General features: G+C 40.2%; 2 long non-coding RNA genes across 2 annotated transcripts in view; one reads left to right on the top strand and one right to left on the bottom strand.

Annotated features, from left to right (window-relative positions):
- The window catches only part of LOC149650744 (uncharacterized), a 121,479-nt gene extending 95,437 nt beyond the window's left edge, over positions 1–26,042 (top strand). Inside the window, exon 4 of the long non-coding RNA XR_016370950.1 lies at positions 25,965–26,042. This is a non-coding gene — a long non-coding RNA (uncharacterized LOC149650744). The remainder of the gene's footprint in view (positions 1–25,964) is intronic.
- On the bottom strand, positions 22,822–25,096 carry LOC149650745 (uncharacterized). The gene is made up of 3 exons (XR_016370854.1): positions 24,649–25,096; positions 23,507–23,666; positions 22,822–23,435 (listed from the first exon to the last, which is right to left on the bottom strand). It is a non-coding gene; the product is annotated as an uncharacterized LOC149650745 (long non-coding RNA).
- Positions 26,043–26,527: the final 485 nt, after the last annotated feature.

The following is a 26,527-nucleotide window of genomic DNA, read 5'->3' as shown; positions in this document are numbered from 1 at the left end:
GGGCCCCCTTTGGAAGCCCATATAAATACGTAAGGAGACCCTGAGAGTCAGGGATTGACTCTAAATTACTCGCCCAATGCCGTAAGGATAATTAAATGATTAGACAGACTAGACTGTAGGCTAGTACCTCGTTGGCTTGCCTCCAAGGTTAATGGAACATACATCAGGAGGTTGGTATAAAATTATTAAAACTGATGTTAATTACAGCATGGGTAGGAATTTAAGGGTGTTCCTTATAAGTCTGCAGTAAATTAAAGGGGATGTTGTTTGGGAGGTTTTGACTCAAAATTAGATTTTAAGTTTGTTAATGCTACCTCATTCAACGCCACGCAACCTCCACTTTGAACGTTTATTAACTTTGGAAATAGCATCCCTAAGGCTTAAAAGGGGAGAAAATTCGTTTTCACGGGGTTTAGACAGCTCTTAAGCCGTTTATGGGGAGCCCAAAACCTTTCCCTTCTCATAGTCTATGGGGAACTTAATTCAGGGTCCATCGTTTATGGTTGGGACAGAAGACCCATTTCATCAAGTTAATTACAGACATCACCACCCAGCTCCTCTCTGTATCTTTCTCTCTCCAATAGGGGATTGAATAAGGATTTAAAATGAAAATCTGTCAGCTAGCCCTTCTTATTTCAGATTACATGTTGACACGCATCTCGCCTTATAAGTTATCCTTATCAACATTTACCATCAGTTTGATACGCTTTTTAAGGTGCTACAGGACAGGAAAAGGGGTCCAAATCTTATTTGAAATTTTGGTGGCAACCCTAAAGTGGAATTCAGAGTAAGATAACAACAGAATTATTAGTTTGGTAGAGAAGCTCTTATAACATTGTTTCAAAGAAAGCGAGTCTCTCTTATGGACCGGGGGGATGAAATTGGATGTCACTAAGTATATAAGAAGAAAACTTGATGGAGCAAAGGGAGGGGGTGGTAGCCAAGTATACGGAAGTGCCGCGGGTATAAGAAGGAGAAATCTTTTGGGCTAAAAACCTCAACCGCCGTAACAAGTTGTCGGCCATCGTGTCCAACAAGGCGACACGGCCATCAGGCCTGCCAAAGAGAATGGGCTCGACGTCTTAAGTCCGCGACAAAAACAGCGAAACGCACTTAGCAAGAAGTGGAAACCCTTTTGCCTCGTATACCCCCAACAATCACCGCCTCTATAATCTTACTGTTGCCAAAACTATTGGTTTGAGACTTCATGGGTGGCTGGTTGAAATGCCTCACAAATTCGTAATTGATAAATTCAAACAAATGCTGCACATTCTTTAATATGCTTTAGAAAGGATGTGTATTTGTTTGTTAAATGTAGTATTTAACTTTTAAATTAGGGAATGAGCACTGTTAAGTGCAGGTTTAAATGGATTTCGGCTATATTTATTTATTTAAAAAAAATGTTTTTGTGTCTTGGGTCAACTTGTTTCTGTCTTCTTTTATAACTTAAAGCCAATGAAGAAGGAATATACACGTAGAAACAGTGCATGCACTTTGGGAAGGCCACAATCTCATCCAGTTTGTTTGAACGTCTTTGTCCCCTTCTTGGACACAGTCCTTGTTAAGCTCGATATAGCTTCGAGTCGTCTCCGGAATAAGACTCACGTTGTTTGGTTGAGAGAGAGAGGAAATGGATAAGAAGAAGAGGACTGAGGAAATAAGGGGGTTTTTTCGGTTAAGGTTTTTCGAGTGTCGATAGCTTGATGGCTAGGAAAGTAGTATAGATGAGCTTGTCAGCTAGACATTCATTAATACTAGTGTTAGCGCCGACTGACGGCAAACAGAGACATTAGCGAGGCGTACGTCCTATATACCATTCTTCGATTTTCTCTTTTGGAATTCCGCAGAGGGGAAAGGTCTTATTTCCGTTCAAATGACCTTTTGATCTCGTTCATGATTTCGTTTTAATTAATTGTCAAAATTTATTACAAGAATTATTTCTTTAAATTCATTTTGTAATTAGAAACAAAAGCTTGGACAGGAGGAGAAAAAACTAAAGGGAGATTTGAGTACCCCCAACACAAATTCTAACAGATCCTTTAAAGAGAGAATGAGTACGGGGTAGTTGTATCCGCTTGTATCTCTCCCAGGCTAGAATAATTTAGCCGGCAACCCGAGCCACGGAACAATGCGTGGGTTCCGAATAAAGATGATGATGGGGAGCTCCGTCCGTTTCCAAGCATTATTCCTCCATTCTTCCTAATAAAGAACTCCTGGGATTTGACCGCCCGCGCTCCCGGAAAAGGATTTCGACAGCTAGATATGAAAATAACCTGACGTTACTCTCGGAGCTAGCCCCCTATAGCTCGACAGCGACAAAATTCCGTACCACCGGAAGTAGATATAAAAATTAATGTGGACTAGCTTGCACGGTGAACGCCGCAATTAGATGACGCTTAGATAAGAACTTAGGTTATGCTCCATACAGACCGTCCACCAGTCTTGTTGTTATTGCGGTTTTGCAGCCTGGAGAATCTGCCTTGCCTTTTCGAATCAATAGAAAAGTGTCAAGGTAATATTAACTCGGCCTTAATTCATCGTTGAGAATAGTGAAAACGTTCCCATACCCATAGTTCTTTCCAGAATGAATAGGGAATAGTTTCGGGGCTTGTGGGTCGAAGTAAAGTGTGCCCTTTTAAAAGGCAGCTAGGGTTATCCGTGTACCACCACCACCACCATCCTCTCTGTGACATAACTAACCATCGCTAGGCTGGCTCTTCTCTTTTCTCTCTTTTATGGAAAAGGCAGAAAGAAAGAAGAAAAGGCCTGATGCCTGGTTTAAGGCGCTCGTGTTTATGATCCGCTGTTCAACATCGGCATCTTTGTTTAACAAGGCACGCCTGTGGTTTTCCGTCCCCACTAAAGATTCTCTTTTCGGAGCGACGGGTGGCTGGCTGGCTGGGCTACCGAGGGAACTAACTGGTCGCGTCTTTTGTCAGGGATTTTGATGGGCCCAACGAATATCCTTTTCGACGCTTGTTGTATTAAAACTTCATAAAGCCTTTCTCATTACGATTCTAACCCAATCGACACCCCCTATATAGCTACCTCCCACCCATTCTGCGCCCAAGCACCATCCGCAGACTAGAAGCTCGGCTAAAGAAGTTTTCCCGCCAAAGTTCCTTAAGCCTTTCTTGAAACTTCGCGTCACGCGCTTTAACCTCGAGGGATTATATAAAATTCCACGTGCTCTGTCAATTCCACGCGTGAGAAGTGAAAGATGATTGGTAGGCCTAGGTGTTTCGTTCCTTGATCTAATTTTTGTCGCGAATCTCTAAGCCTAACATCTAGTTACCAGCTTCTAGAAATTCTCCGTAAGAAGCAAAAGGTTTGTCCAAGCCTGGATTTCCTCCCACGAGTCCTTATTAGAAAATAGGGAGACGCGGGAACTAAAGTATTAGCTAGAAAAGACTCCGAGACTTCGATGAATGTTAAATCTAAGCAACTAATTACAATAATGCCTCGCACGCTGATGACGCGAACCTTTACGTACCCCCTTCCTTCGCTTTTCATAGGACGATCCCCAGTGCACGCGTGCCTTTCTGCGAAAATTATTCTGCAGGGTGATTATTATACAATCGGAGCGTGGGTGCGAAGGGGGGTCCTACCCGTGTCAAAATTTTGTTAAGTGGGCTTTGCGAAAGGGAAAATGCGCGAAAGTATTATTCCCTTATCTGTGTTTTGGAAGGAAACTGCTAGGGATTGTGGGAGAATACGCGGACCGGGGGAGAAAATTCTAAGACACTGGTTTTGAATTAATTAGAAGATGGGATCTGTGGATGCCAGGGTTAAAAGAGGACCGCCCTGGAACCCCGAATTCATTCAATTCGTCTATGAAGAAACATACTAAACATATATAAATATAGTCTGCATTCAATCTGATGGTTATTGAACATTCGTATCGTGTAATTGGAAGAAATCGTTATGCGGAGTTGATTTCTGAGTCTGGAAACGTTAAGGAAGTTGGAAATGGATGTAAAATGTCATGGAAAAGTCAGGGACGTTTAAAATTGTCATAATTTCTTTGACTCGATCGGGAATAACTCGGATAAGCCTAAGAATTTTTGAAAAGAAAAATATGTGGCAACCCTAAAACTTTTAAGGATAACTAAATATTCTTGTAGAGTTTATAAAATTCTAGCTGATCATAAAGGGGTTGCTTGCCGTCTTTGGCTTCATTCGACAAGTGGATGGAAACTTATTCTAAAGGAATACAGTATATTCTTAAAACGGGGTGCTGCGCTATAGCCGAAGCTAAGCCTTTCGAACAATGTAACGAATTATAATCCCAATTTAGTGCACCCTACCACCATACATCCTTCTTGGCACTATCCTAATGGCAATTCGTAAACAATATTCCGAAAAGGAGTCTTCTAATGAAAGTTTTCGGTGAAAATTTTAAAGACAACAATTGCACTTGGTACCACGGCGACTGGGGGCGGGGCGGTACGACGTTAGCTCTTTGATTCATAATATTTACCCTACTTAGAGGATATCAACAATAGAGAGATTCCTTCGTTGGCACCATCCACTCTTAAAGAGTCACCCCGGCCAGGGTTCCTTAAGACAACACGTATATATACTGGCTTATATTTGAAAATGACCCCAGCAGTACTCGTTATACTCGGGTTTCGAGGTATATCTATCATTATACTTTTCCCAAGGTCCTATACTATGCTCTTATTGAAAAATATTTCCCATTAACGCCGCCGCTTGCAATATTTACAGTTTCTAACGCTTTTGAACAATACTTCATCCTCGTATAAACACACTTTTCCTTAAATATATATAATATCAACTGGGGAAAGGTTATATTAGCCAAAATTAAAATATATCAGTTTAAAAGACTGCGTCAGCTATAACAAACTCAAAGATGAGCAAGACTGGTCATCATATAGTCATAGATAGATAACACTGACCAATGACATTGAGACATGATAATTTATATAACGCGGCGTTTTTCGTTTCAGTAATGTTTAACTAACACTGCATGCATAATGTCTACGTGGTTTTTTTCATAAGCAACCCGACGTTAGAGGTAGATACGTCAGTAACGAGATGCTTCGTTGTTTCCAATAAGGTATGCTAAAATATTCCAAGTTCTTACAAAAGAATGGACAATAGTTAGGTTGAGATAAACGGGCTTTGGCCGTTATCTGGCTGGAGGGTTGGTTGGTTGAGGACCGTGCACGGGTTCTTCTTTCTCGCGTATAAGAATGATGATGACCAGAGTGTTTGTTAGACGTTGACAGCGAGGAAGGTTTTTTCCGCTCCGAGAGATTCCTCGGAGGCTATTTTTCCGTGTTTGAAAGAGACTGCAGGGATGTAGGAAAGCCGAGGAGCGGCAGCAGCTAGTGTCCAACAAGGCTGCAGTGTCCGTTGGCGAACGGAAGGCAGGCAGGCAGTGTTGGGTTCGCTCTTTTACTCCATGAATAAAACATACGTAATCTCTATCCGCGTTTCTTCTACGATAGGCGGACTTTCCCTCAGGGTCATTTTACGCCTATAGAGTCCCCAACGCCATCTATTGGATCGCTAAGTCCCTTCGCACTTAATATTACAAAGGGGAAGACGCCAGGGCCTCCCTTGTAAAAACCAGGACGTCGAGAAGGTACAAGGGTAGAAGAGTGAAAGAAAGAGTGAGCGAGAGAGAGATGCCTGGATGGGAAGTGAACGGAAAAAGAGATATGAGATTGCATAACGCTCCTGCATGGATGGAACAGACCCTGTTTCATCCCTATCCCCTTTCAGAACACCCGCACGATGGTACTTCTCCCCCTTTTTCCATAACATCTAGTTTCAAAACGCGTAAAACAAGTTGCTCCTTCCGAAGCTCTCCGGGATTGTGGTCATGATTAACTCCTACATGGAACCGTTCGGACAGACAAACTTAACAACATAATAAGACTGTATATAATAGAAGCCATCTAAAAATTCTACCCATATCTACTTACTTTGGGGTTTTTAGAAAAAGGGGCTATCACTTAAAGCGCGGGCCCTCTAGAACGGGTAACACCGTGTCTAATCTTAATGGCAGATTTATTAAAAATAGCCACGAAGTATAATCCGTCACATTTTCTAATTTACACGTGGAAAGTTCGACGACGTACGCGTCCCCCTACTGTATTGAATATTATAATAGAGGTGAAAATTTTAGGCAGGGGGACCACTCTGATATGACTGACATGTTTTAGAGTAGGCGTAAGGTATAGATTTTGGAATGATTCACGTAACGCAGCACCAGACTCCGCATGCAGCCTCTCTTTATAGGGGATGTAAGGTTGCCTGAAAAAAAGAATTCTGTAAATATGTGTACACCAGCGTAACAGCCAATTTTCAGGGCCTTGTTAAATTAAAAAGCACCACCTATCGGTGGGAAAAAAGCTGGTAAAAAAAAAGAAAAAATGCCTGACCCATAAAAAATGTGTTAGGGCGAATTGGAAGAAATTCTTGAGGATCTTGCTAAAGCAGCGAAGAAAGATTAATAAGAACCCGAAAAATTAATTAAAAGGGGCCAAGTAGCCCCGAAGAACTTACCCCCACCCACTACCATCTTTGTACGATCCCTTCTTTTCTATAAGAAAAAGAAGAGAACGAAGAAGAAGAAGAAGAATTGCCAGGCGGACTTCCCTTTTATTAATATCGCTGATATCCATACCAATATTAATGAGTATCTGTGTTTGCCTATCGGGTGAGATTGCCAGTGCCGCACTTTTTCCCCAATACTTTCAGTAGATGGCGCGCCGGTAATACATCAGTGCCCTTAAGCTCTTAACCAATACGACAATCGCACGTGCCTCGCTCGCTCTAACTTTCTCTTTTGGAACTTGCGCTGCTAAAAACTATACTATACCAGAAGCCGAAGCGGATGCCGACCAAGAAAAAGCGCTTTCTGTAGACCGTTAGCGCCTTGGAAATCAGATACGTTTCCTTCGTGATATAAATAGACCAGTCAGTGCCTAGATAAAACTTCATGGGCTTAGCTTTGGCAATGGTACCGCTTAAGGCTTCTGGGATAGGTCTTTTCTAGAAGATAAGCAAAGACTACAGGCGTGGGGAGGTCACCTTCTTGGGTTATTTCTCTCGCGCTCAGATTCATGCACCTCTAGAGGCAGTGGGAGTTGGCTAGCCTATAGTGCCTCTTGGCGCTAGGGTTATAACCTAACTGTTCGGGCTCCCCCTCCTCTATATTGGTTTCTTCCAGCTCAATTTCTCTATTTTGTTGTTGGTATGATAGTAGCTTCGTTAGTCCTTGGGTTTAGCGTGTCACTTGTCCAATGTTCCTCCTCGGACTCCTCGTGACCCGTTCCAAGGTGTTAACGGTCTCACGTTGAAGCGCTCGAGCAACATCGCGCCAAAATGTAGGTGACGCAAGCTGGGTATATAATAAAGCGACTAGGAGGAGGAGGTGTTAGGGGGCGGGGGCGCGTTCTTCCTTCTCTATTCTAGGGTGCACGCTTCTTTCTCATCCACGGCGCGTGCCATGACACGTGCCGTCTTTACGTATTTAATTAAATCGACCCCAAAAAAAGGTATACGCGCCAAACCATGGACTGCCTGCATGGGCTATACGGGGGGAAAGGACCCAAGAACTTTTGCGCCCAACTGACATAAGTACGCCTCCCCCATTTTTGGATAAGAGGAAAAGTTGACTTGAGTTGCGTATTACGCAGCTTCAACTTCCGACCACCTACCCACTGAAAGGACGCGTAAAACTTCGCAAACCCTGTACTGAGATATGAAGCATATTTTTCCAGGGTCGATCTATACGAAGATGACGTAACGTTATTATGGACAGTATGTTTTTTATTTTGTTTAGGTTACGAATCCCATCAGGGTTAGGTGGTCGGTGTCCGTGCAAGGGTGGTAAGGGAGAACATATCAGATTTGCTTGCTAGAAAAGGCGTGAGGATTGAAATTATAGATTTGGAAAGCTATGCTACTAGGCGCTGGCTGCTTTGATGTATAGAGGACGATTTATCTTTAAAAGTTACAGTTTTCGTCGGACCGCCCCCCCCCTGGTTTTTTTCTGGGCTGCCTTCATTTCCAATTTATATCAATATTGTATTCCAATGGCACGTGTCCGGTAAGGAGATATATTGGATTATTATGCCTAGAAAGTTTATATATTGAAAAATGAAATCGTATCGTTTTACCTTATTTTTTTTTATATAAGCCAAGATTATATGCCCAACTTTTATAATATATTCGGCACCCTCGCGCCAACCAATTTAATTTATTCCCAGGAACTGACTGAATATTTGGCGGGCTCGAGATTCACTCTCTTATATAAAGGATTTTTTTTTTGATTAGCATAAGTTAGAAATTGAAATTGAACTCTCTCACTCTCTCTCAACCGAATTATCGAATTATATAAATTTTTATTCAAATATTTTGTGAAGTGGGAATAAGTGCGTATAGTAGTTTGCGGTTATTTTCTTTTTTTCAGGATGAATTTAAGAGTTTTTGCTTTCATAAATATATATTTTTTTCAAATAATTTTGACCTAAAAATATTGCAATCGATGGTGAACTTTGATATTGGTTTAGTTTAGTGATACTCCAGGCTACATTTAGTAACTGCTATCGTACGCAGACTTATTTTCGAACTTCCGGTGTCTACGTCACGCTACGTATCATTTCGTGACGTCATTTTTAATGGCGACTGATGAATTCAAGTACGCCAACAATAAAAAGAAGTGTTTTTGTGGATAATTTAGGAAGTATTTTCAAAATTGCTCAAATTAAGAGAGAATTATTGTTATTAAGAATCGTATAATTTGATTTCAAAATATTTTTAGCATAATTCTTTCGGAAATTAGTTAAATTTTAACGAAATTGGTTAAGCCTCGGTACTTTCGCGAGCTGTTTGAATATCCTGAAGCAGACACCATTTTGGACAATGCGCCAGTTTTTTTCCGTTGTGAGTTACTGAACTATGAAATATTAATTTTATAATTATTTTGGTTATTGTTACTAATGTAGTAAACCACACTTTATCTAAACAAAAACATCGTTACAACCGCATGGCATTAACGTAGTGCGGGAAAGCAAAGCTCGCGGGCCTTAGTATATAGCTAGCAACAATGCACCGGATACGACCGAATCCCAAACGCGTGTGAAAGTAAAATCTTATTTGCTTTGAGAGTTAATCCTGAAACGCGGCGGTTGGGTTCTTATCTACAGCGTATATAGTGGTGCCACTGAAAATCTACATTTTATTAAAAAAGACGATCGTCGTATTTGACAGCGGCGGCGATGTACATTTCGCGGACACACGTGTAACTCCACTTGTTGAGGAAATGTAGACGCGATCGAGAAACGGGCCGAATTTAAAACTAACACTGCTCGATATTAATTCCCTGTAGCCGCAGCTAGTCCCCGCAGTCCCTACCACCCAAATACTCATCCAGCTCTTCTTCTAAGTGTTTTTGCTGCGGATGCTCCTTTTTTGCATTAATACGAAGGGAGATGGTGCAGGATTTGAACAACGCTACTTATCGTTCGAACGGATATCGGCGAATAGCAGGCAGCTTCAGGGTTGTGGGCCGAAGTTCCGCTTTATAACTTTTCGCAACTAGGGTCTATGGTAACTTGATGAAGGTGTCTTGGCCCACGGCCTGTATTTTTGGTTTTAGGGTTTTCTTTACTGCCCGGGAGAGAGACGATACCCTGGCGTTTGCTTTTCCACGGTGGCTTCCCTCGATTTTACCCTGTTGAATATTCACGAGATTTTGATGGTTCAGAAGTAGCGGTGGAAGCGATCACCCCGGTCAAACAAACGTCCTCGGCTATACGGCCAGAGAGATTATTCGAGCTGATTACGTCCCTATTACCCTATTCACGCTTTCGTTACATACCTAACGCCATTTTTTTTCTTTGCAAAGATAGTAGTAGTGGGTGTCTTATGATGGTTTTGTTTATTTCAGTCAGTCCAGGTTCGCCTATCCTATTTTTGCTTTTAACACAATCATATATCTTACCTTTATAATTAAAATGTCAAACAAACTCTCTCATATTCCTATAGAAATATCCGTACCCTGTATTATTGTACCACTTTTCCCACCATTAGCTTATCAGCCCATTAGCGGCGCTTCAAAGTAGTGTTGCCATTTTCTATTCCTTTGTGACAGTTATACCTGGGAGGTCCTCTCAGCTTCTTCCTTGCCACTTATGGCACAGGTAATGCCATATATGGGAAATTTCAAGCACCATATATGTCACAAGAGAGCCAAATATGACACGTAATGTTAATCCTATGGGGGTCATATGTGGCGCTAATGTTAATTTTGTTTATTGTTCGCGTTCAAGCTTGTGCATTTTTTGGTAAAAAGTGAGGACAGTCTCTCAGATCGACAAACACAAACTCGTTCCTTAATCTTATTCGTCAAATGATAACCTATCTGCATCATTCTCTTTGACACCCAAAGGTCAAACCCTTTAATTTATGGTAGAATTAGCAGAAAAACCATTGTATACAAATAAAAGTGATATTAAAATTGTTCAGGCCAAATGACTTTAGTTGGTCAAAGAAAACCCCAGCTGGAATAGGGTCAATTTATAATTTTGAAATTAACAGAACTGTCCCTAACTCGATATCCATTTTTATGCAAGAACAATATTGTGGTTTATCACAGCTATACAATAACATACTTGGTAGGATTACAATACATCTATTGAAACACACGATCTAGAACTGCAAAGCAAACCAATGTTGGATTTATTACTATCACTTTCGCCGGAAGTTACATCATGCACCATGGCAGCGTAGAGACCACGATTAAATGTGGCTGGGTGGTATCAAGGTGCGTGGATGGGGTGAGGGGTTTATTCGTGGGTGAGTGGTTCATGGCAGAGAGGTGCCCCAATAATCTGGCTGACATTTAATCTCCGCGGGGGTTTTTGCGGGGTCGACGTCGCTCCTGACCTCTATACCGATGATCCGATCCCTAGCCCTTAATCCCTGCCTAGTCATGATTTTTCCAAACAACCTCTCCCAATGACGCCTAAAGCTATATATTCTAACTTTGAGTTTTCGCTTAGTGACCACTACAGTCACAGTGTACCGTGTTATCCAAGCCTAGCTTAACCCAAACCAATGTTTTTGTACGAATAAGAAGATAATTCAACCTGGTTGTTTTCCCCTTCAAAATATCCATTCGATACGTACAGAAACACAGGGTATTGAAAAAGGGTGATAGAACCGAAGTATGAGCGCATTTTGAGTTGAAAATGTTGTATAACATTTTGAAATAAGAGACACCGTTTATAAGTTACAATCGGAGTGTTTAATGACGACTGCTTAAATTTAAGTAAGACAATGCTAAGTTAATTAAGGGGTTAACATTTTAACAATAAAACACTAAAATCATAAAGTTCATGAAAACGTTGTAACTTTCAGTAAAATGTCATAGATGTCACATTTTCGACACAAAATCGCTAGCAGTACTTCGATCCTGTAATTACCCCTTTTTTGAACACCATCTTTATGGCTATGTTAAGTCTAGTACTTGTACTAGACATAACACTTTTGTTCATGAACCGGAAAAATTAATAATGTTAAAATTATTGGTCTGACCAATGAGTCTTTCATCCTTTTTCTTATCAAAATGTACAAAGCCTTTTTTTATTATTTTGGTTTGCACGACACTAGAGAGTAAGTAGAGGCCGTTCCGTTTCTCTGGACTCTTGTATAGTTTGAACGGTACCCTGAAAACTGCTTGCTTTACTCGTGTAATTCTCTATTGGCGCTTTTTCCCTGGCGTTGGGTACTAGATGGTCGACACTTCCCGTATTATCCCTAGCTGTATATACATAAAGACAGACGTACGAAAGGCTAGCCTATGTGTTTTTGGAGCTTCGGAAAACACGATTTTGCACTTGGCGGGACTGTCAAGGCGAAAAAGAAACGAGAGCTATACTGTGTAGAACCTAAGATGGAATAAATAGAAAGGCCCCGTAGAATGGCAATGAGTAGGGTGAAAATGGGGATTCCAAAAAAAAAAGGACAGTCAATTCCCGCGCTATCCTAGGTCGGTCGGTTGGAAGTAGCCCCTACTAGCGCGACATAAGCCTGTGAAAGAGGGTTTAATACTTACTATAGCACCCGAGTTTCGATGAGTCAACTGAAAAAGCACCCGATTTTACTTTTTATATTATCCATTGGAAAACAGGGAGTATTTAATGTAAGATGAGTTGTAGGAAAGGTCTTGTTTGCCCTCTCGCTACTGCATCGATGTCATTTGTAAATCACTGTAGGAGAGGATTTGGTCGACTCCACAGTTATTCTTATTTATATTGCCTGGATTTATTTAAACGTCAGGGAATTTAAAAATGTGCAGATAATTTTAACCCAGTTAAAGAATTTTAGTTTTAGTTTTTGAAAATTCGCTCGCAATCTAATGCACACCTTAAATGGCAGGCCGTACAGCCCAATACAAATAAAGAACTTTAGCGCAATGGGTATTTTTTAATGAAATGTCTTCAGACGCAGTATGTTAATTCCCATTTAGTTTATTTTCATTTTGAAGTGAAATGAGCCATTTGACAAGGCCATTTAAAGTCGCCAAGTACCGAAGCCCTTTAACAGAGTGACAGTATTGAAAAAATATCTATTGAAATCCATCCTCCACCAGCTTCTTCTGGGGAATTTGACAGAACGAAACGAGTACTTCAATATATATATATTGGCCATTTGCTCGACCATGGTGGATCCATGCTATTTACGAAAAATACGATAGGGTGCCCCGGACTCTTGTTTACAAGTGGTCCATTATACTTTTAACGCCATTCTTTGGATTTAATCAACGATGCTTAGTGGCTTCACTACTGGAAAATCCCTCAGCCTTCGACTTATAAGCAAAAAGGACGGGACTCCTTTAGACGTTAGGGAGCCTGTCAACGCTCCGACGGATTTATTTCGGACTAGCTTGTCAATCGCGTCAAAGAGTCCCCTAGCAGCTCTTTCCGTGCGTACGTATCCCCTCCTCTTAAAGTCCTCTCGAAACTTGTTTAGTATAAAATCCTCTCAAAAACTGGGAAATGAACGTCGTCGATCTGCTTAAACTCAACTCGCCTCGATTTTTCCATTCGATACAAAAAAGGTTTTGGCACCCACGGACATTTTGGGGATTTCCAACCATTTTTTTTTCTTCTTCTTAACAGTGGGATTAATTTTATGGTGCTGATATACTAAAATTTTCCATGTCAAAGAATAAGTAATTCAGTAGAAGAAATGTTCCAACTCCCATGGATTTTCGTTTTTATCTACCTGAGAAATTTTTTAATAACAACTTAGGTTATGAAACGGAATTTTTGGTGGCCTTGTGTGTTTGTTAGTTAGTGGCGATGAATACACGAAAAACAAGTTTGGTTTAGAACTAATTAAGAAGAAAAAATCCTTGAAGAGAAAGCAAAAAACACACAGAAGCGGGATTTTTAGGCAACTTCTTAACGGAACCCGAGTTCAATACAACTGTGAGGCTAACCAACTCGAACTGCCTCTAGTGGTGCATGCTTCTTGAAAATAACCCCAGAATGTGACCTCTCCCTCAGTTTTTGGTTAATCATGTACTTCCTCCATTGCCCCTTGAATATTTAAAAGTGGGTTACACAAGTTCTTAAATTGTTCAATTGAAGTAAATCGAGGCAACTTGTCCTCTTTACACGCTACGCTAACCACACGTAGATATAACGTTACATAATCAAATCGTTTCTTGTTTTTTAAAAAAGTCTTGTCGAATCTTGTCTTACAAGTGTTAATACAATTGTAAGGAACAAAGAAGATTTAGTAGCTCTAAAAGCTTTTTGATTTTGTATTTTTTAAGCTTGTTTTCAGCGCCATAAGCTGCTAGGCTCGAGTTAAACAATGTTTGACATGATCAAATTTAGGACTTACAACCAATGGGGGAACGGAATACTAGCTGACAATATAAAATTGGCTTTGTGAATATAAACGAGTTTGTTTCGAAATGGGGGGGGGGCGACCCCCCGAATCTCTAAGTTGTGAAAAGGTCCCTAAGCTAAACTCGGTTCATTGTAATGTAACGTTGTTAAACCATAGACATTAAAAGGGTAGATATATCATGAACTAGCAGTCGAAAAATATTCCAAGGGATAGCCCTTAAAGACTCGTTCCTTTTAATCACACGTGACCAGGGTCGGTTAAAATAATTATTAAACTGCGATATACATAACACCTTGTGTCAAAACTCCCTAGAAATTATTGTCCACAAAAAATTAACTAACTTATTATAATTATTCAATTAACCCAAAAAGTATCAACATTTTGGTTTAAAGATGTCTTCGCAATTCGATATGGTAGTTTAATTACCGCGGTGAAAATGGGTAATTTACCGTGGTATTTGGGTAACTCACATCCCTATACCCACGACCAACATATGTCTACTATGCGCGTTTGTAAACATCCCGTGATAGGATTCAATACTAGTCCATGAAACTCAAAATATCGCTGAAACATATTTTCCCCCTTGCATACACGATTTTTTACTGCAAAATATTTGCTCGACAAGCCAAGATACACGTACGGGAACCCGGGGACCTACAACAGGACACCCAACCAACCCAAAATGCAAAGAAAACCATGCAGCTAATATATAAATTTCTTCTATTTTGCCTACGAAGCTATTATAAGGTTTTTGGCAGAAAGAAGCTAAAGCTAAAATCATAATAGATCGGTTCACCAAATGAATAAAATCGTTTTCTTCAATGAATGAACGGAAAAAAAGATCCTAACCTATCGCTGCAGCTGTCAGAGTGTAGGTCTAATCTCACAAAGAAAAGTATTTCCAGTGTTTCACTTCCAGTATATCCCAGGCAAAGTTCCTATATATATATCCTCGAATCAATCTCGGAGACCCTCCGAAATTTCAATAGTTGTGGAATAAAATAGTGAAAGAGCCAATGCAAAAAAAAAAAATCTTTTCAATCCAAAATGGAATAGAGCATAGACAAAGAATGATTTTCCACCCTTCTCTCAATACCAGGGTCTTATAGCTCCTAAATCCGTGTGCCTTAGTCCGGTATATACTCTATTGATATCTATGGATAAGGCTATATACTAAAGGTTGACGGACAAATATACCCCATCTCCCCCCCTCCCGTTAGATGGCGCCCTATTTCATTGGGGGCTTCGTACTTAACTGTATGCATGGGCTTCTCTCCCCCCCCCCCTATCTATGGAAGGGAACGGATATTTACATTTGTATACATGGGGCCATACATGGATATACGGATTTCCAATGGTCCTATTTAAGAATAAATCGCTTCGCCCCCATCTAACTTTAGAGGGAGAGCTCTAGAACTTCTCTAGCATTGCAGTAAATTCATGATGAAGTTACGTAATTTACCTTTGAATACTGAAGCAGCATGGTTTAGTAACAGAAAATTCCGGCTTAAACTTCAGTGCAATATTACCACGCCCTGTTGTGAGTCAAGTTGCGGTTTTAAGTTCTGAATCAAACTGAAACAAACCTTTCTCTCTGCAATCTCGTGACGCACCAACGTCCTGGCAACACTGGGGGCGCTCTTAAAACCCCCTTGGAATTTACTGTGCATATTACCATGGGCGCCGCCATAAGCTATCAGCGCCTTTGTTAGTGGCCGCCATTAGCTGTTGTTGCACTGTAGTCTTTAAGGGACAAGTCCCGGGAAAGGGGTCTATAATGGATTGGACTACCCTAGAGAAGATAATCTAGACTAGTTAGAACTACATTTGAATATTCTTGAAGGAACGTATTTAACTCGTGGTATATCCAAAGTGTGGCCCGTTTTAAAGAGTAGCCCCCGGAGAGTATTCTGACACCTTTTCTGACGATGGGCCTCGTAAGGGTCCCTTGTGGGGGCCCCGGGGACTTTCTCCCCTATCAGATATTATACTTTGGTGCGTGTGTTTATACTGGGGAGACGTTCATAAGAGGGAAATATATCGGAGACAGCGAGATAAAAGGCCAAGGGGTGGACCCGGGTCCTCTCCACCTAAATCCGATGGGTGGTATAGTGGTGACAATTCTTTTCTCACCTATTATTTTCGTAGGTTTGAGAAAGCTCTTATAGGTGATCGGTTCCAACCTACCGGGTATGGTACGGGTCCTTCTATTCCGACACCAAAAGACGTTCAATTTTAAGGGAGGTTTTGTGGGAGCAATTTCTTTATAGGAAAATACATTCTCAAGAGTGTCTCCATCCTTCCATTCCCCCACTCACCATAAAACGTTCTATTTTGACCAAAAATGACTCTGAGAAAATTAACCTCCTGAAAAGACTCTGTATGGGTAATTTGGTTCACCAATAACGAAACTGTGAACCACGCTATTACCCCTTGATAAGGAGTAGATGTTTTTCAAGCTCAGGGAGCCCAGCCAAGAATTTAAATTCTTATAAGGTAAAATAGGAATTTTTCCAGGAATAATTAATAGGATTTTAATGGAGCGAAAAAAAATGTGTTTTTTTTTTAGGAAATTATAGGAGTAATACTATTTTGGTTCAAAAAATAACAAATTTGAATTTATTTTGAATAGAGTTACTTATTTAAAATATGAGATATAAAAAATAGGACCGCCCTTATGGATGTTTTTTTAACGTTTCGTTCAGTTATTAAGGGTTAGTAAAAACCAATTCTGTCTTTCAATTTGTCTAAATACAAAAGGAAGTACGCTAAATACTTCCGTAAGAAACGCGGTATAAAATGGAAATCAGAATGATATGAGTTTTATATAGGAAGTGAAAAGGAAGGAATTTGGAATTTCCCTTTTTCCCACTATACCATACCATTCTTTCACCACGCAGTATATGGTATGGTTCTATCTGATGGGTTCCCTTTTTAAAAGGTCGAATCCGTCGCTGGCAAATTGTCCGGGATCATATTCTCAGTCAGTGCATGAGAGGAATATCCCTTATAGCTTTTTTCCTCCTCAACTTTACCACCACCGCACCAATATATATATGTACGAGATGGAGGAGTCCGGGGTGCATGCGTTAGGGTTAGGGTACTGAGGACTGAGGTCGAGAAGGCGAAATAGACCAGAAGAAGAAGAAGACGACGGTGAAAGACTTATCCAAATAACTCGGGCCTTTCTCATTCAATATCCATGGCAATATATCGCACGTAAAAAAAGAAGGAATTTCCGAATCCGCACGCTTCAACACGTACACGTTAGATTCGTGTTCGAAATCTTTCGGACCTCCTTGTCCAGGACTGCCAGAATAAATGGTTATTCCGAAAAGGGTAGTGGCTACTTCCATGGGTCGACAATGTAAACCTCCGTGACATTTTCCCACTTCCCAGTAACTGATTGGAGTGTTTAATGGATGGCCCCTTAAATTTAAGTAACAAACTGAAATACAATGATTGTTAACTTAGCTAAGGGGTAATCCGTAAAACACTGCCATCGTAGAAGTTGCATTTTCGACTCAAAATTGATTTCCCATGGAACCATCCAACTGTTTTTTGCCGTTTCCCCAGTGTAGCCAGGCCGTTGGTGAGTCAAGAGATTGCATAGAGATAGGCTAGCAGTTCAGTTTAAATCAGTACTTGACCAAGTTGACTCAAGTACTAACACTTCACTCATGTTTAGCTGCGAAAATTTTCTGTGGCCACTATCTTTAATTACCCCTTTTGGAATACCCTGTTTTGAAGAGAAATGAAGCGACGTTCCCATTATTGATAAGTCATCGGTATTGGACGGTTAACTATTTCTCGCGTTAACCCTGAGTCTCGTAGCCTAAATCTAGTATTCCGTCGGGAATGTCGGATAAAAAGCCGGGTTTTCTCCGTTCCTTAATCGCTTGGGATTTCGGGTCGTACTATAGTCCGAGAATCCGACTGAGGAGAGTTCGGTTGTTCGGCTATACGACTTCTCCAACGACGAGGGGATCGAGGAAGTGACGACGTGCAGGGAGGTCTCATTGTGATCATTTCAAGAGTAATAATAAAAAAGGTGGCTGCTTCATCCATAGATGCGTCGTTGCCAAGCCTTACCTATAAATAAGGTCTTACTCTTCCGGACGTAGGACCCTCTGGTCGATTTGACGATACCCACTTCCCCCCTTAGGATCCTTCAGGTGCGACTCCTCTGAGTCCCCCCTCCCCCACCCCCAAGGGTTTGTGAAAAGGTGAATCCGCAAAGAAAAGGGCATTAGTCGTGACTCTCTTTCAAATTTTCTGACGCGTTTTCGCATTCATAGACGGATTTTTCCTGCCTCGGAAAAATATAGCGTATATATCTCTAGGTCTCTGAAAGTCCCGGTCACAATACTTAATACGATTCGTCGTCCGCGTGCGGTAGACCATTCTTATTACCTTCCCTAGCTCTCCCCTTCCTGGCAATCTTTGCCTTATGCGTGCTGGCACCTCATTTGATATTACCCAGGGTGATGGAAAGGCTTTTGGATGAATTTTTTGGGGCTGACCTGTAGTTCGAGATTGGAACGCATACTTTGGTGCCCGTTTGGTGTAGATGTCATTGAAGGCTAACCTTTGAACCAAAAAATTATCAGATAATATTATGTTTGCTCAAATTCCACGAAGGTTTTGCTAAATTACTGGTCTTTGAAAATAAAGGTCTGCTCAGAAATTAATGGGGATGCGTATACTTTGGGCGATTTCAAGTTGAAAATGTTTAACGACATTTCGCCGTCCTGGTCACCGTTTTCGAAGTATGTTGAATGCGAAACGTGATAAATAAAAGTAAACCTTGGTCATCTTGTTGCTTGACTATAGCTATGATTCTTGTTTCACTGTGGTATTTTGAGGGTTAAATAAAATGGAGATCTCTTGGCTGACCCCGATGGTCAAATAATGACGACCCCTCGTCCTTGAATGTCTTATTGTTGATAAAAAGCGCCTTGTATGGGGTTAAAGCGTGAAGAATGAATTTATACGGCCATTATATAGGTATTGTAGGAATTTTATATATATTTTTTTTCTCTCCTGAGAATTTTATATCGAGTCTGTAACTGGACGTCGTATAAATCACGGACTCGACAAGTAATGTCACAACACTCTTTCATCCGATGCTCTTTTTTTGTTGAAAACTATTTCCTGACTGTCAGAATGAGTTCCCATTAAAATTCTATATAAAATTTCATATTACAGAATATTTTATCCTTAAAGCAAAATTTTACGCTGTGAAGTTCTTTCTGGAATTCAGGCAGCGTCACCTTGTCCGTGGAGCCTAAGTTCAACTCCTCCATTAGATCTCAATAATTGACATACTTGTTGTTGGTATGATACCTATGGATGGTGGAAGGAATATCTTTAGAAATAGGTATCGCAATGTTGAGCGGAGCGATGGTAAAGTGCAAAGATCATTTATTAAACTAGTCCTTCAAGTCGATGACTGAATGGATCGTTAAGGACTTACTCTCGGATGGCTTGCCGGTAGATGGTACTGATATCCTTTAGAGAACCCTCCGACCGATAGCCGTTAACACAAAGTGTTACAATTAATGACCTTTCTTAACAAGGGAGACACTACCATCTCTCTTCTTCTCTCCACGTTAGTCCTGACTCGCACCAACCTCTCTTTCCATTTGCTTTCTTCACTGGTATTTACTTGCGGGGGTCTTGTTCTATTTTAAGGTCATCACTGTAGTTAGTCAAGTTTTTACCAAAACAGGTCAGTTGACTTTAAGTTAAAGGGACTCCAAAGTATGCATCGACGTGTGTTTAAATAGTGCATTATTTGAAATACGTCACAGGCACCACGTGACGCCAATACCCAAAAAACTCGGTATCGAGTAAGACTGAATCGGAGATGAGCTTTTTTTATATTAACACAAGAAATAATTACTTATCCAAGAAACTGAAATAATTTATCATATAAATAAGTCACTGATTTTTCTTTTTTCAAAATGATGGGTAACTTACCTTTCTTTATTTTGCGGATGTTGTTTGAACAAGGGATCATTAGATATTTTTAGGTTGAATATAGGGTTGTGTGCCCTTTTTGGTGGTGGTGGGGGGGGTGAAGAAGGGTCTTAAAGCCAAGTACACTTAAAGAGCGCCACCTCGAAGTATTCTTGGGAAGCGCGGGAGCGTAAATGGCGTCGGTGGTGGCTAGCGACCACCGCTCCAATCCATCACTTCAGTTATCCTCTGGTCTGGAAACCCTCCTCGCGCTAGCTTCAAATTAATTCGTTATGGTGGGAGACTTCCCAATTGGAGGCTCCCTCTCCCCAACCTGGAAGCCCCTCGGACAACCTGAAATGGCAGCCTACCAGACTACGGTATAGAATTCGGCTTAGAGTACTACGGAGGGTCATCTGAAGTTGACTTAACGAACCGTTCGTTCCTCTTCTCAGTAACTCGGGGCTGGCTTTTATAAGTCTCCCTTTTCCGTTAAGTATTCATTGCCTTCTTTCTACAATTTGAGCGCGGCAGATTCATCGTACGCTCTGTTTCACTTTGAGATTAGCTCCGTGATTTTATCCCTTAGTTATTTCACCCTATATATATATATACTCCTTTATTCTTAACTCTAGAGTATTGTTTTAAATCGAATTTCAAGGACTTTTTAGAGACGCTTCGTTAGCTTTATAAACGGCCCTAATATCAAACCCAAGAGAACAAGTACCTTCATGGCTTGGATGAAGAAGACATTGTAGATATTGAACATAAGTAGTAAAAAAATAGAGTAGTGTTCTTTTACCAACATGGCGAGATATTATTGAACCATTTATTATGATATGATGTCCATGCCAACATACTGTTCCATAATTTTCCTATCGTTTCCATGAAACCCCATTTTTGTTACACGTAGTTCTAGTTCCGTGGAATTGATTTGCAGGCTGTGTAGGCTTATATACTGTGGGATTGGTCGGGGCTTTTATATCCAACGTAATTGTTGACTGAATGCTTCTATTAATCAAGTGGTCCTTTAGAAAGGGAAGCCGCGGATGCAGTTTCCCGTGGGGTTCCATTTTGCCCCGCGTGGCTTTTCTGGCTCTTTTCGGAACGTAAACAGAGACGGAGCAGGACGACAAAAGTCTAAACAAGAAAAATGAGCGTATCGCGCGGACATAAGGGAAAACTCCACTGACCGGTAATCAATGACTGTTACTTGACCGATAAGAGGGAAATCGGTGGTCAGTTGCAGCGTTACTTTTTAATCTATTCCAACAACCCAGGCTTTTACTAAAGTATACCGAAATGTTTATGCGGTTTCGGTCCAGAAACATTTATAACGTTATGTTACCTGAACTTTTCGTTTAACTATTTCAACATTGTTTATTACAAGTTAAGGGCTTACGCAAAATGTACTTAATGGCGGTGTATCTTTTTCGAAGTTTATATTCTAATTTAGGTCGACTAGAAAAATAGCTGCGAGCATTTGTGAAGGATTATTCGTAAACAACAATGTAGAAGAAGGGGAGTTTAATTGTAGTACGCTCGTTTAATAACTTCAGCACGTTTTTGTCGCGCGTTCTGCTGGGGGCCGGTAAACTAATCGTCGAAACTAGCAATTAGCGTTTGAAATCTGTCCTCGCGTTTCTTTTTTTTCTCCCTTTCAAGAAAGAATTCTGAGTCGTGAATGCACGCACGCGTTGAGACACCACGACCCTATCTCTTAGAAGAAATACGAAATCCACCGAAAATGTAACCCGAATCCGAGGAAGAGGTTTCGGATTGTCCATTTTATTCATCCGGTGATAATGACCCTAGTTGCAAAGGGAAAATGATATAAAGGAGATACTCTTATTACACTGAAAAAAATTCATTGGGTGTATTACGTTCCGTCCAAGGCAACACAAGACACGACGTTACAATAATTGCCTAGCACGATATAATAGATAATTAAGGGATATAGAAAGAAAAATAAAATAAGCGGGTCAGAAGAGTATAACGTCGACTAGCTCGAAAGGGTTGACAACTAGCTTGAACGCCCAAAAATAAAATGTTCAAATGTGCCTGTATACAGAGTGTTTTTGATAAGTCTGCCATGAATTAAATGGGGATGTGACCCCTTAAATTTAATTAAGAAACTGATTAAGACAATTATTTCTATTTGAATTAAGGGGTCATCCCTAAAACACTCATCAAATCATGACTGGAAAACAGTGTCCCTTGTGGCCAACAAAATGGAGATAGAAGTTACATTTTCGACTCTAATTGCCCAAAGAACATCCCCCTTAATTTATGGCATACTTATCAGAAACACCCTGTTTACAGTCGCATTTCGAATCGTGCGCCGGCGAGAGTTAAGAAATATGATATCCTCGAGCTGGTGTGGTGGACATTTTTCCTCCATTGTTGCACCTCGCAATGAAGAAGAGTCGTTGACAATGTTCATCCATTCTGTTTCCCCCCTCCCCCCTATCTCTTTTCTTTTCGACATTCTCGCCTTCTTATTGGTTCCTAGATCTTTCCGCCAAGGGTTAAGTAAGGCTAGATGAAACAAGTTGGTTTAGTTCCCTTAAGAGTTAATCTTTTCATAAGGTTGCTTTACAATGATATTGAGTATGGTGTTTGTGCACTTAAATTTAATTTGATTTCAGTTGTTCGACATTGTTTGATTTGAGAAGTACTGAAAGGCGTACAGTTCTAATATGCAGGGTTGTAGAACAGAATTATTAATGTTAGTCAATACAATAACACTAATTTTAAATTGCGAAGTTTCAGTAGGTGGAACTAAATTATGAATTCATCTTTTTTTTTGGAAAATACGCCCTGATTTTTCTTTTTTATCCATTGTCATGCAGAAAAACAGACTTTCTAAGAAGTTTCCTTTGTTTGTCGCTTTTGAGTCTTTTGTCGCGCCGTCACAAAATCGGACAGGCTCAAATAAGAAGGGCTAGAGCTAGGGATTCAACCTAAAGAATAAGTTACCAATTTTTGACTTCCTTTCCTTGAAATTTCTTTTATTATTATTATTCCGATTTCTTTATTTATGTATAGAGTTCATGTTAATTTCGTACTTTTTAATAATATAATACGATGTTGTAGAATAAAACAGCATAAGATGAATGTTACATGAAATTAGGCCTAGTACGAACAGGAGTTTAAATTCAATTCAATTCATAAAGTTGTTCATCAAAAATGAATGAACTATTGTAATTATTTGGAATTGCAGTTTTATCTTTTTCTTTGTTCGTTCGCGCGACAGTTCTGTATCAAAATTACATATCTTGCATAGCTGTATCAAAATTACATATCATGCATAGCTGTATCAAAATTACATATCATGCATAGCTGTATCAAAATTACATATCATGTATAGCTTATAGCAGACGACGCGTGGGCACCCACTTCTTCTGTAGGAACAAAAGACATTGTTAAATAATATGGGCGTCAAAGAATGGAAGTTCAGTTTAAGGAACTGAAAAAATCTACGCGTGGTTTTGTCGCTATTTACGCCGAGAACCAATTTTTCCGCTTCCAGACAATAAAATTGAACGTCGAGGCCGTCCCTTTCGTCGCTGTGACAAATGTTAGGAAATTAAAAAGCGATCAAGGGAAAAAAATCGAACATTTTTTTTTCATCTTATACATTAATTAAGAAAACTTGGAAGACGTAAGATCTTTCAAGAATGCGTGTCCCTTGAAAAATTGCTAGTTAGGTTAGGTGGAATTGTCACTTTAGGGTCTGGTTGCCGGTTTCTGTAGTCCCATGATTGAACAGCAGCGCTTCTACAACATTTATATCTCGTCTGTAATTTAGAATAATATAATCAAGTCTTGATTTAGACCCGAGCTGCAACAAGACTTTTTTGGGGGTTGGAGGAAGGGTGAAAAGTTATCGTTGCGTGAAACGATGGTGAAATCCGAGGAAGCGAGAGTGTATTATATATTCTCGAATAGGGAGAAGTCGCTCGTAAACAAAAATGAAGGTGTCTTTTCCCTGAGACTTAAATTTCCCTTAGTCCCTCGACTAAAGCGATCGCGATTTCGAGTTAGGCAAGCTATGGTGGAAAGGGGTCTTTCCAGGGGCGAACGAGTCAGGCAGCCAGCGCTCTAGGTGATTGATACTGGCTTTATCTTACAGTTAAGGCTCTCTAGATTCGCCCATTAAAGCCCGAGCGTTTCTGTATAAGGTCCTTTTCCATATATACATATATACTTTATGCTAGAAGAGAAAACGAGGGCGGGAGAGGGGTTTCGAAATCTCTCGGACTAAATCGTCGCCATCAATTCCGCGACGAAAATTTACAAGACAAATGGTAACAGATGTACACAATAAGCAAATAGATCTCCGCTTACTGCGCCAAAACGCTTTTACCGAGCACCGCTTTCCTTATAAGCGCCCGCCGAACCGACGTCGTAAATTTATTAAGCTTTTCCAAGAGATTCCACGTACACTCCTTACACCGGCATGCAGCGAGCCACTCTTTTAGTTACTTAGCATATTGGACGAACCATTCCCTTTTCTATACTCGCGTTTCAATGCTTTATAACGAAGATGGTTGATAGAATAGAGCATCTATTTCATGGAGAATGGGCAAGAACAACTCAAGGACGTTCGTTGTTCCTTGAAGGAGAGAGGGATGGAGTTGAAATCCGTATACCTATAACGTGAAGCTAGTTCTCATACAAATATAATGGCGCTACGTGGCAGCACTTAACAATCGCCTACCAAAGGGTAGAGGTACAGTGGGAGAGTTTCAGTGCCGTAGGTTTTCCACTCCATCTTACCTCATTTATCATCGGTTTTTCTGACTGTTTTCACGGTTTCCATGGAGTATTTTTATCAGAGTGGTAACTGGTTTCATCGCAGTTAGGTATCCTTAAGTACTAAGTCTCCATTGCGTCAGGTTCCGCGAATTTTGCGTAAGAGGAAAGGATTTGGCTTGAACGCGAGTCATTCTAAGTAGCTAGCAGACTATACCTCGATAATGTTTGGAGCAGTTGGGTAGCGCCCCTAACGACGAAAGCTATAAGACTTAACGATATTGAGCTAGGAACAGTACTGTCCTGGTAGGCCGAGAAAGACGAGCGGTTTTTAGTCTCGAATACATAAAGCCGATCGCTTAAAAGCTACCAATATTCATTTTCGGACGGAGAACGCTAGAGGTCGCTAGTTACCGTATATATAACATCAGCCCGTTTTATAAGTATTTAAGGGTTCTTCTCGCTCACCCGCTCTCTCTCCACTACTACTACTGACTACCGAGTCGAATTTCGAGAGACCCCGACGCCGTTAGCGACAATTTTGGGAGCGCATTAAAGGAAGCCATAACTCACGGGGCTTCCAGGCTGGTTTTCAACGGCCGCCGTGAGAGGGGGCGAGCCTCGTAATGACTCCAGTCCTCACGCTCTCTCCTTCTCGCTCTCTCTCGAATTCCCGTTAGTAATAAGATCTAATAAAAGCTAACACCCGTTCGCTATACTGTTGACTTTTAAAAGTCCCATTTTTAGGAAATCTCGGCAACTTTTCCTCGTTTCAATCCATGGAGATTCCATCCCCCTCCTAATTCCAACTACAAAATATTTGTAATTTTTCGAAATCTAGGTTTACGTTACCAATTTTAAGGTTAAATTCGTACGAAATCTATTTGGGGTATAGTTTTTAAAACTCTTGAAGTAATAATAAAAGTTAATAATTACCCCTTCATAGTTACTCTATGTATTGGGAAAAATTATAAGGGTGTATGGTATAGTGAAAACGTGAAGCCACATTTAAAACAAACACTAAAACTAATAAACCTTTGACCCTTGTAGACACTGACGCTTAAGACATCCTATACTTTAGTAATTTTTATTTGGTGGTGTTTATTTATCTGACAAATTGTGTTTTCGGCGCACCTTAACCTTTCGATATAAGAATACAAGTGTTGCCATTTATTTGCTAGTGCAATATTCAAGCCCTATCAACAACAGACTAAAATGCTTCAGTGAAAAGATCATTCAGGTCCAAACCTGCATACAGTAGATGTTCTAATAACAAATTACTGTTTAAATTAAAAAATTTATTTTTATTTATTTATTTATTTATTTTTTTGTTCTTGTAGATTCCGAAATATTGCCACTTTTGAATCTATTTTCTCAAAATCCCGATTGATTGATTATTACCACCTTGAAGTTATCGGTAAGTGAACAATTTTAATATTAATTTAAACGATAGTGCGGTATTATTTTTAAAAAGATCAAAACATACATTACTCCGTATTCGATTACGATTATCACTTTTTTTAAAAAAAAAAAGTTGAATTTATTCAACCATTTAAGATTAATTACTATTCTAGTAAAATTAATGACTTTGGAGAGAAAGTCTTGGGTGGAATATCTCCATAATTTGAATCTAGATACCGAATAAGACGAATGGTATCAACAATGACCTTTTAACCCCTTAATATAAATTGCTTTTTATTCCGTCAATACAAAAAGCGAGAGCCGCGAGCTCGCGTTATACCATGAAGAAGCCTGGAGCTTCTTCGAACCAATTACGAAGCGTTGGCTCGAGAAATAAATGATCCTTTTTATTCGAGCTTAGTTTTTTTTTTTTTGGAGAAAAAGTTCCGGGCCTAACATCTTTATAAAGGCCAATAAAATATATACTTTCTAGTTCTTTTCT

Source organism: Phalangium opilio, unplaced genomic scaffold (genome assembly GCF_054372755.1).
Source record: "Phalangium opilio isolate 3A_F unplaced genomic scaffold, DU_Popi_V2 ptg000082l_1, whole genome shotgun sequence".
In the NCBI taxonomy this organism is placed as follows: Eukaryota; Metazoa; Arthropoda; class Arachnida; order Opiliones; family Phalangiidae; genus Phalangium; species Phalangium opilio.
The sequence above is the reverse complement of the archived record's forward strand: the minus strand, read 5'-3'. Positions and strand labels throughout refer to the sequence as shown.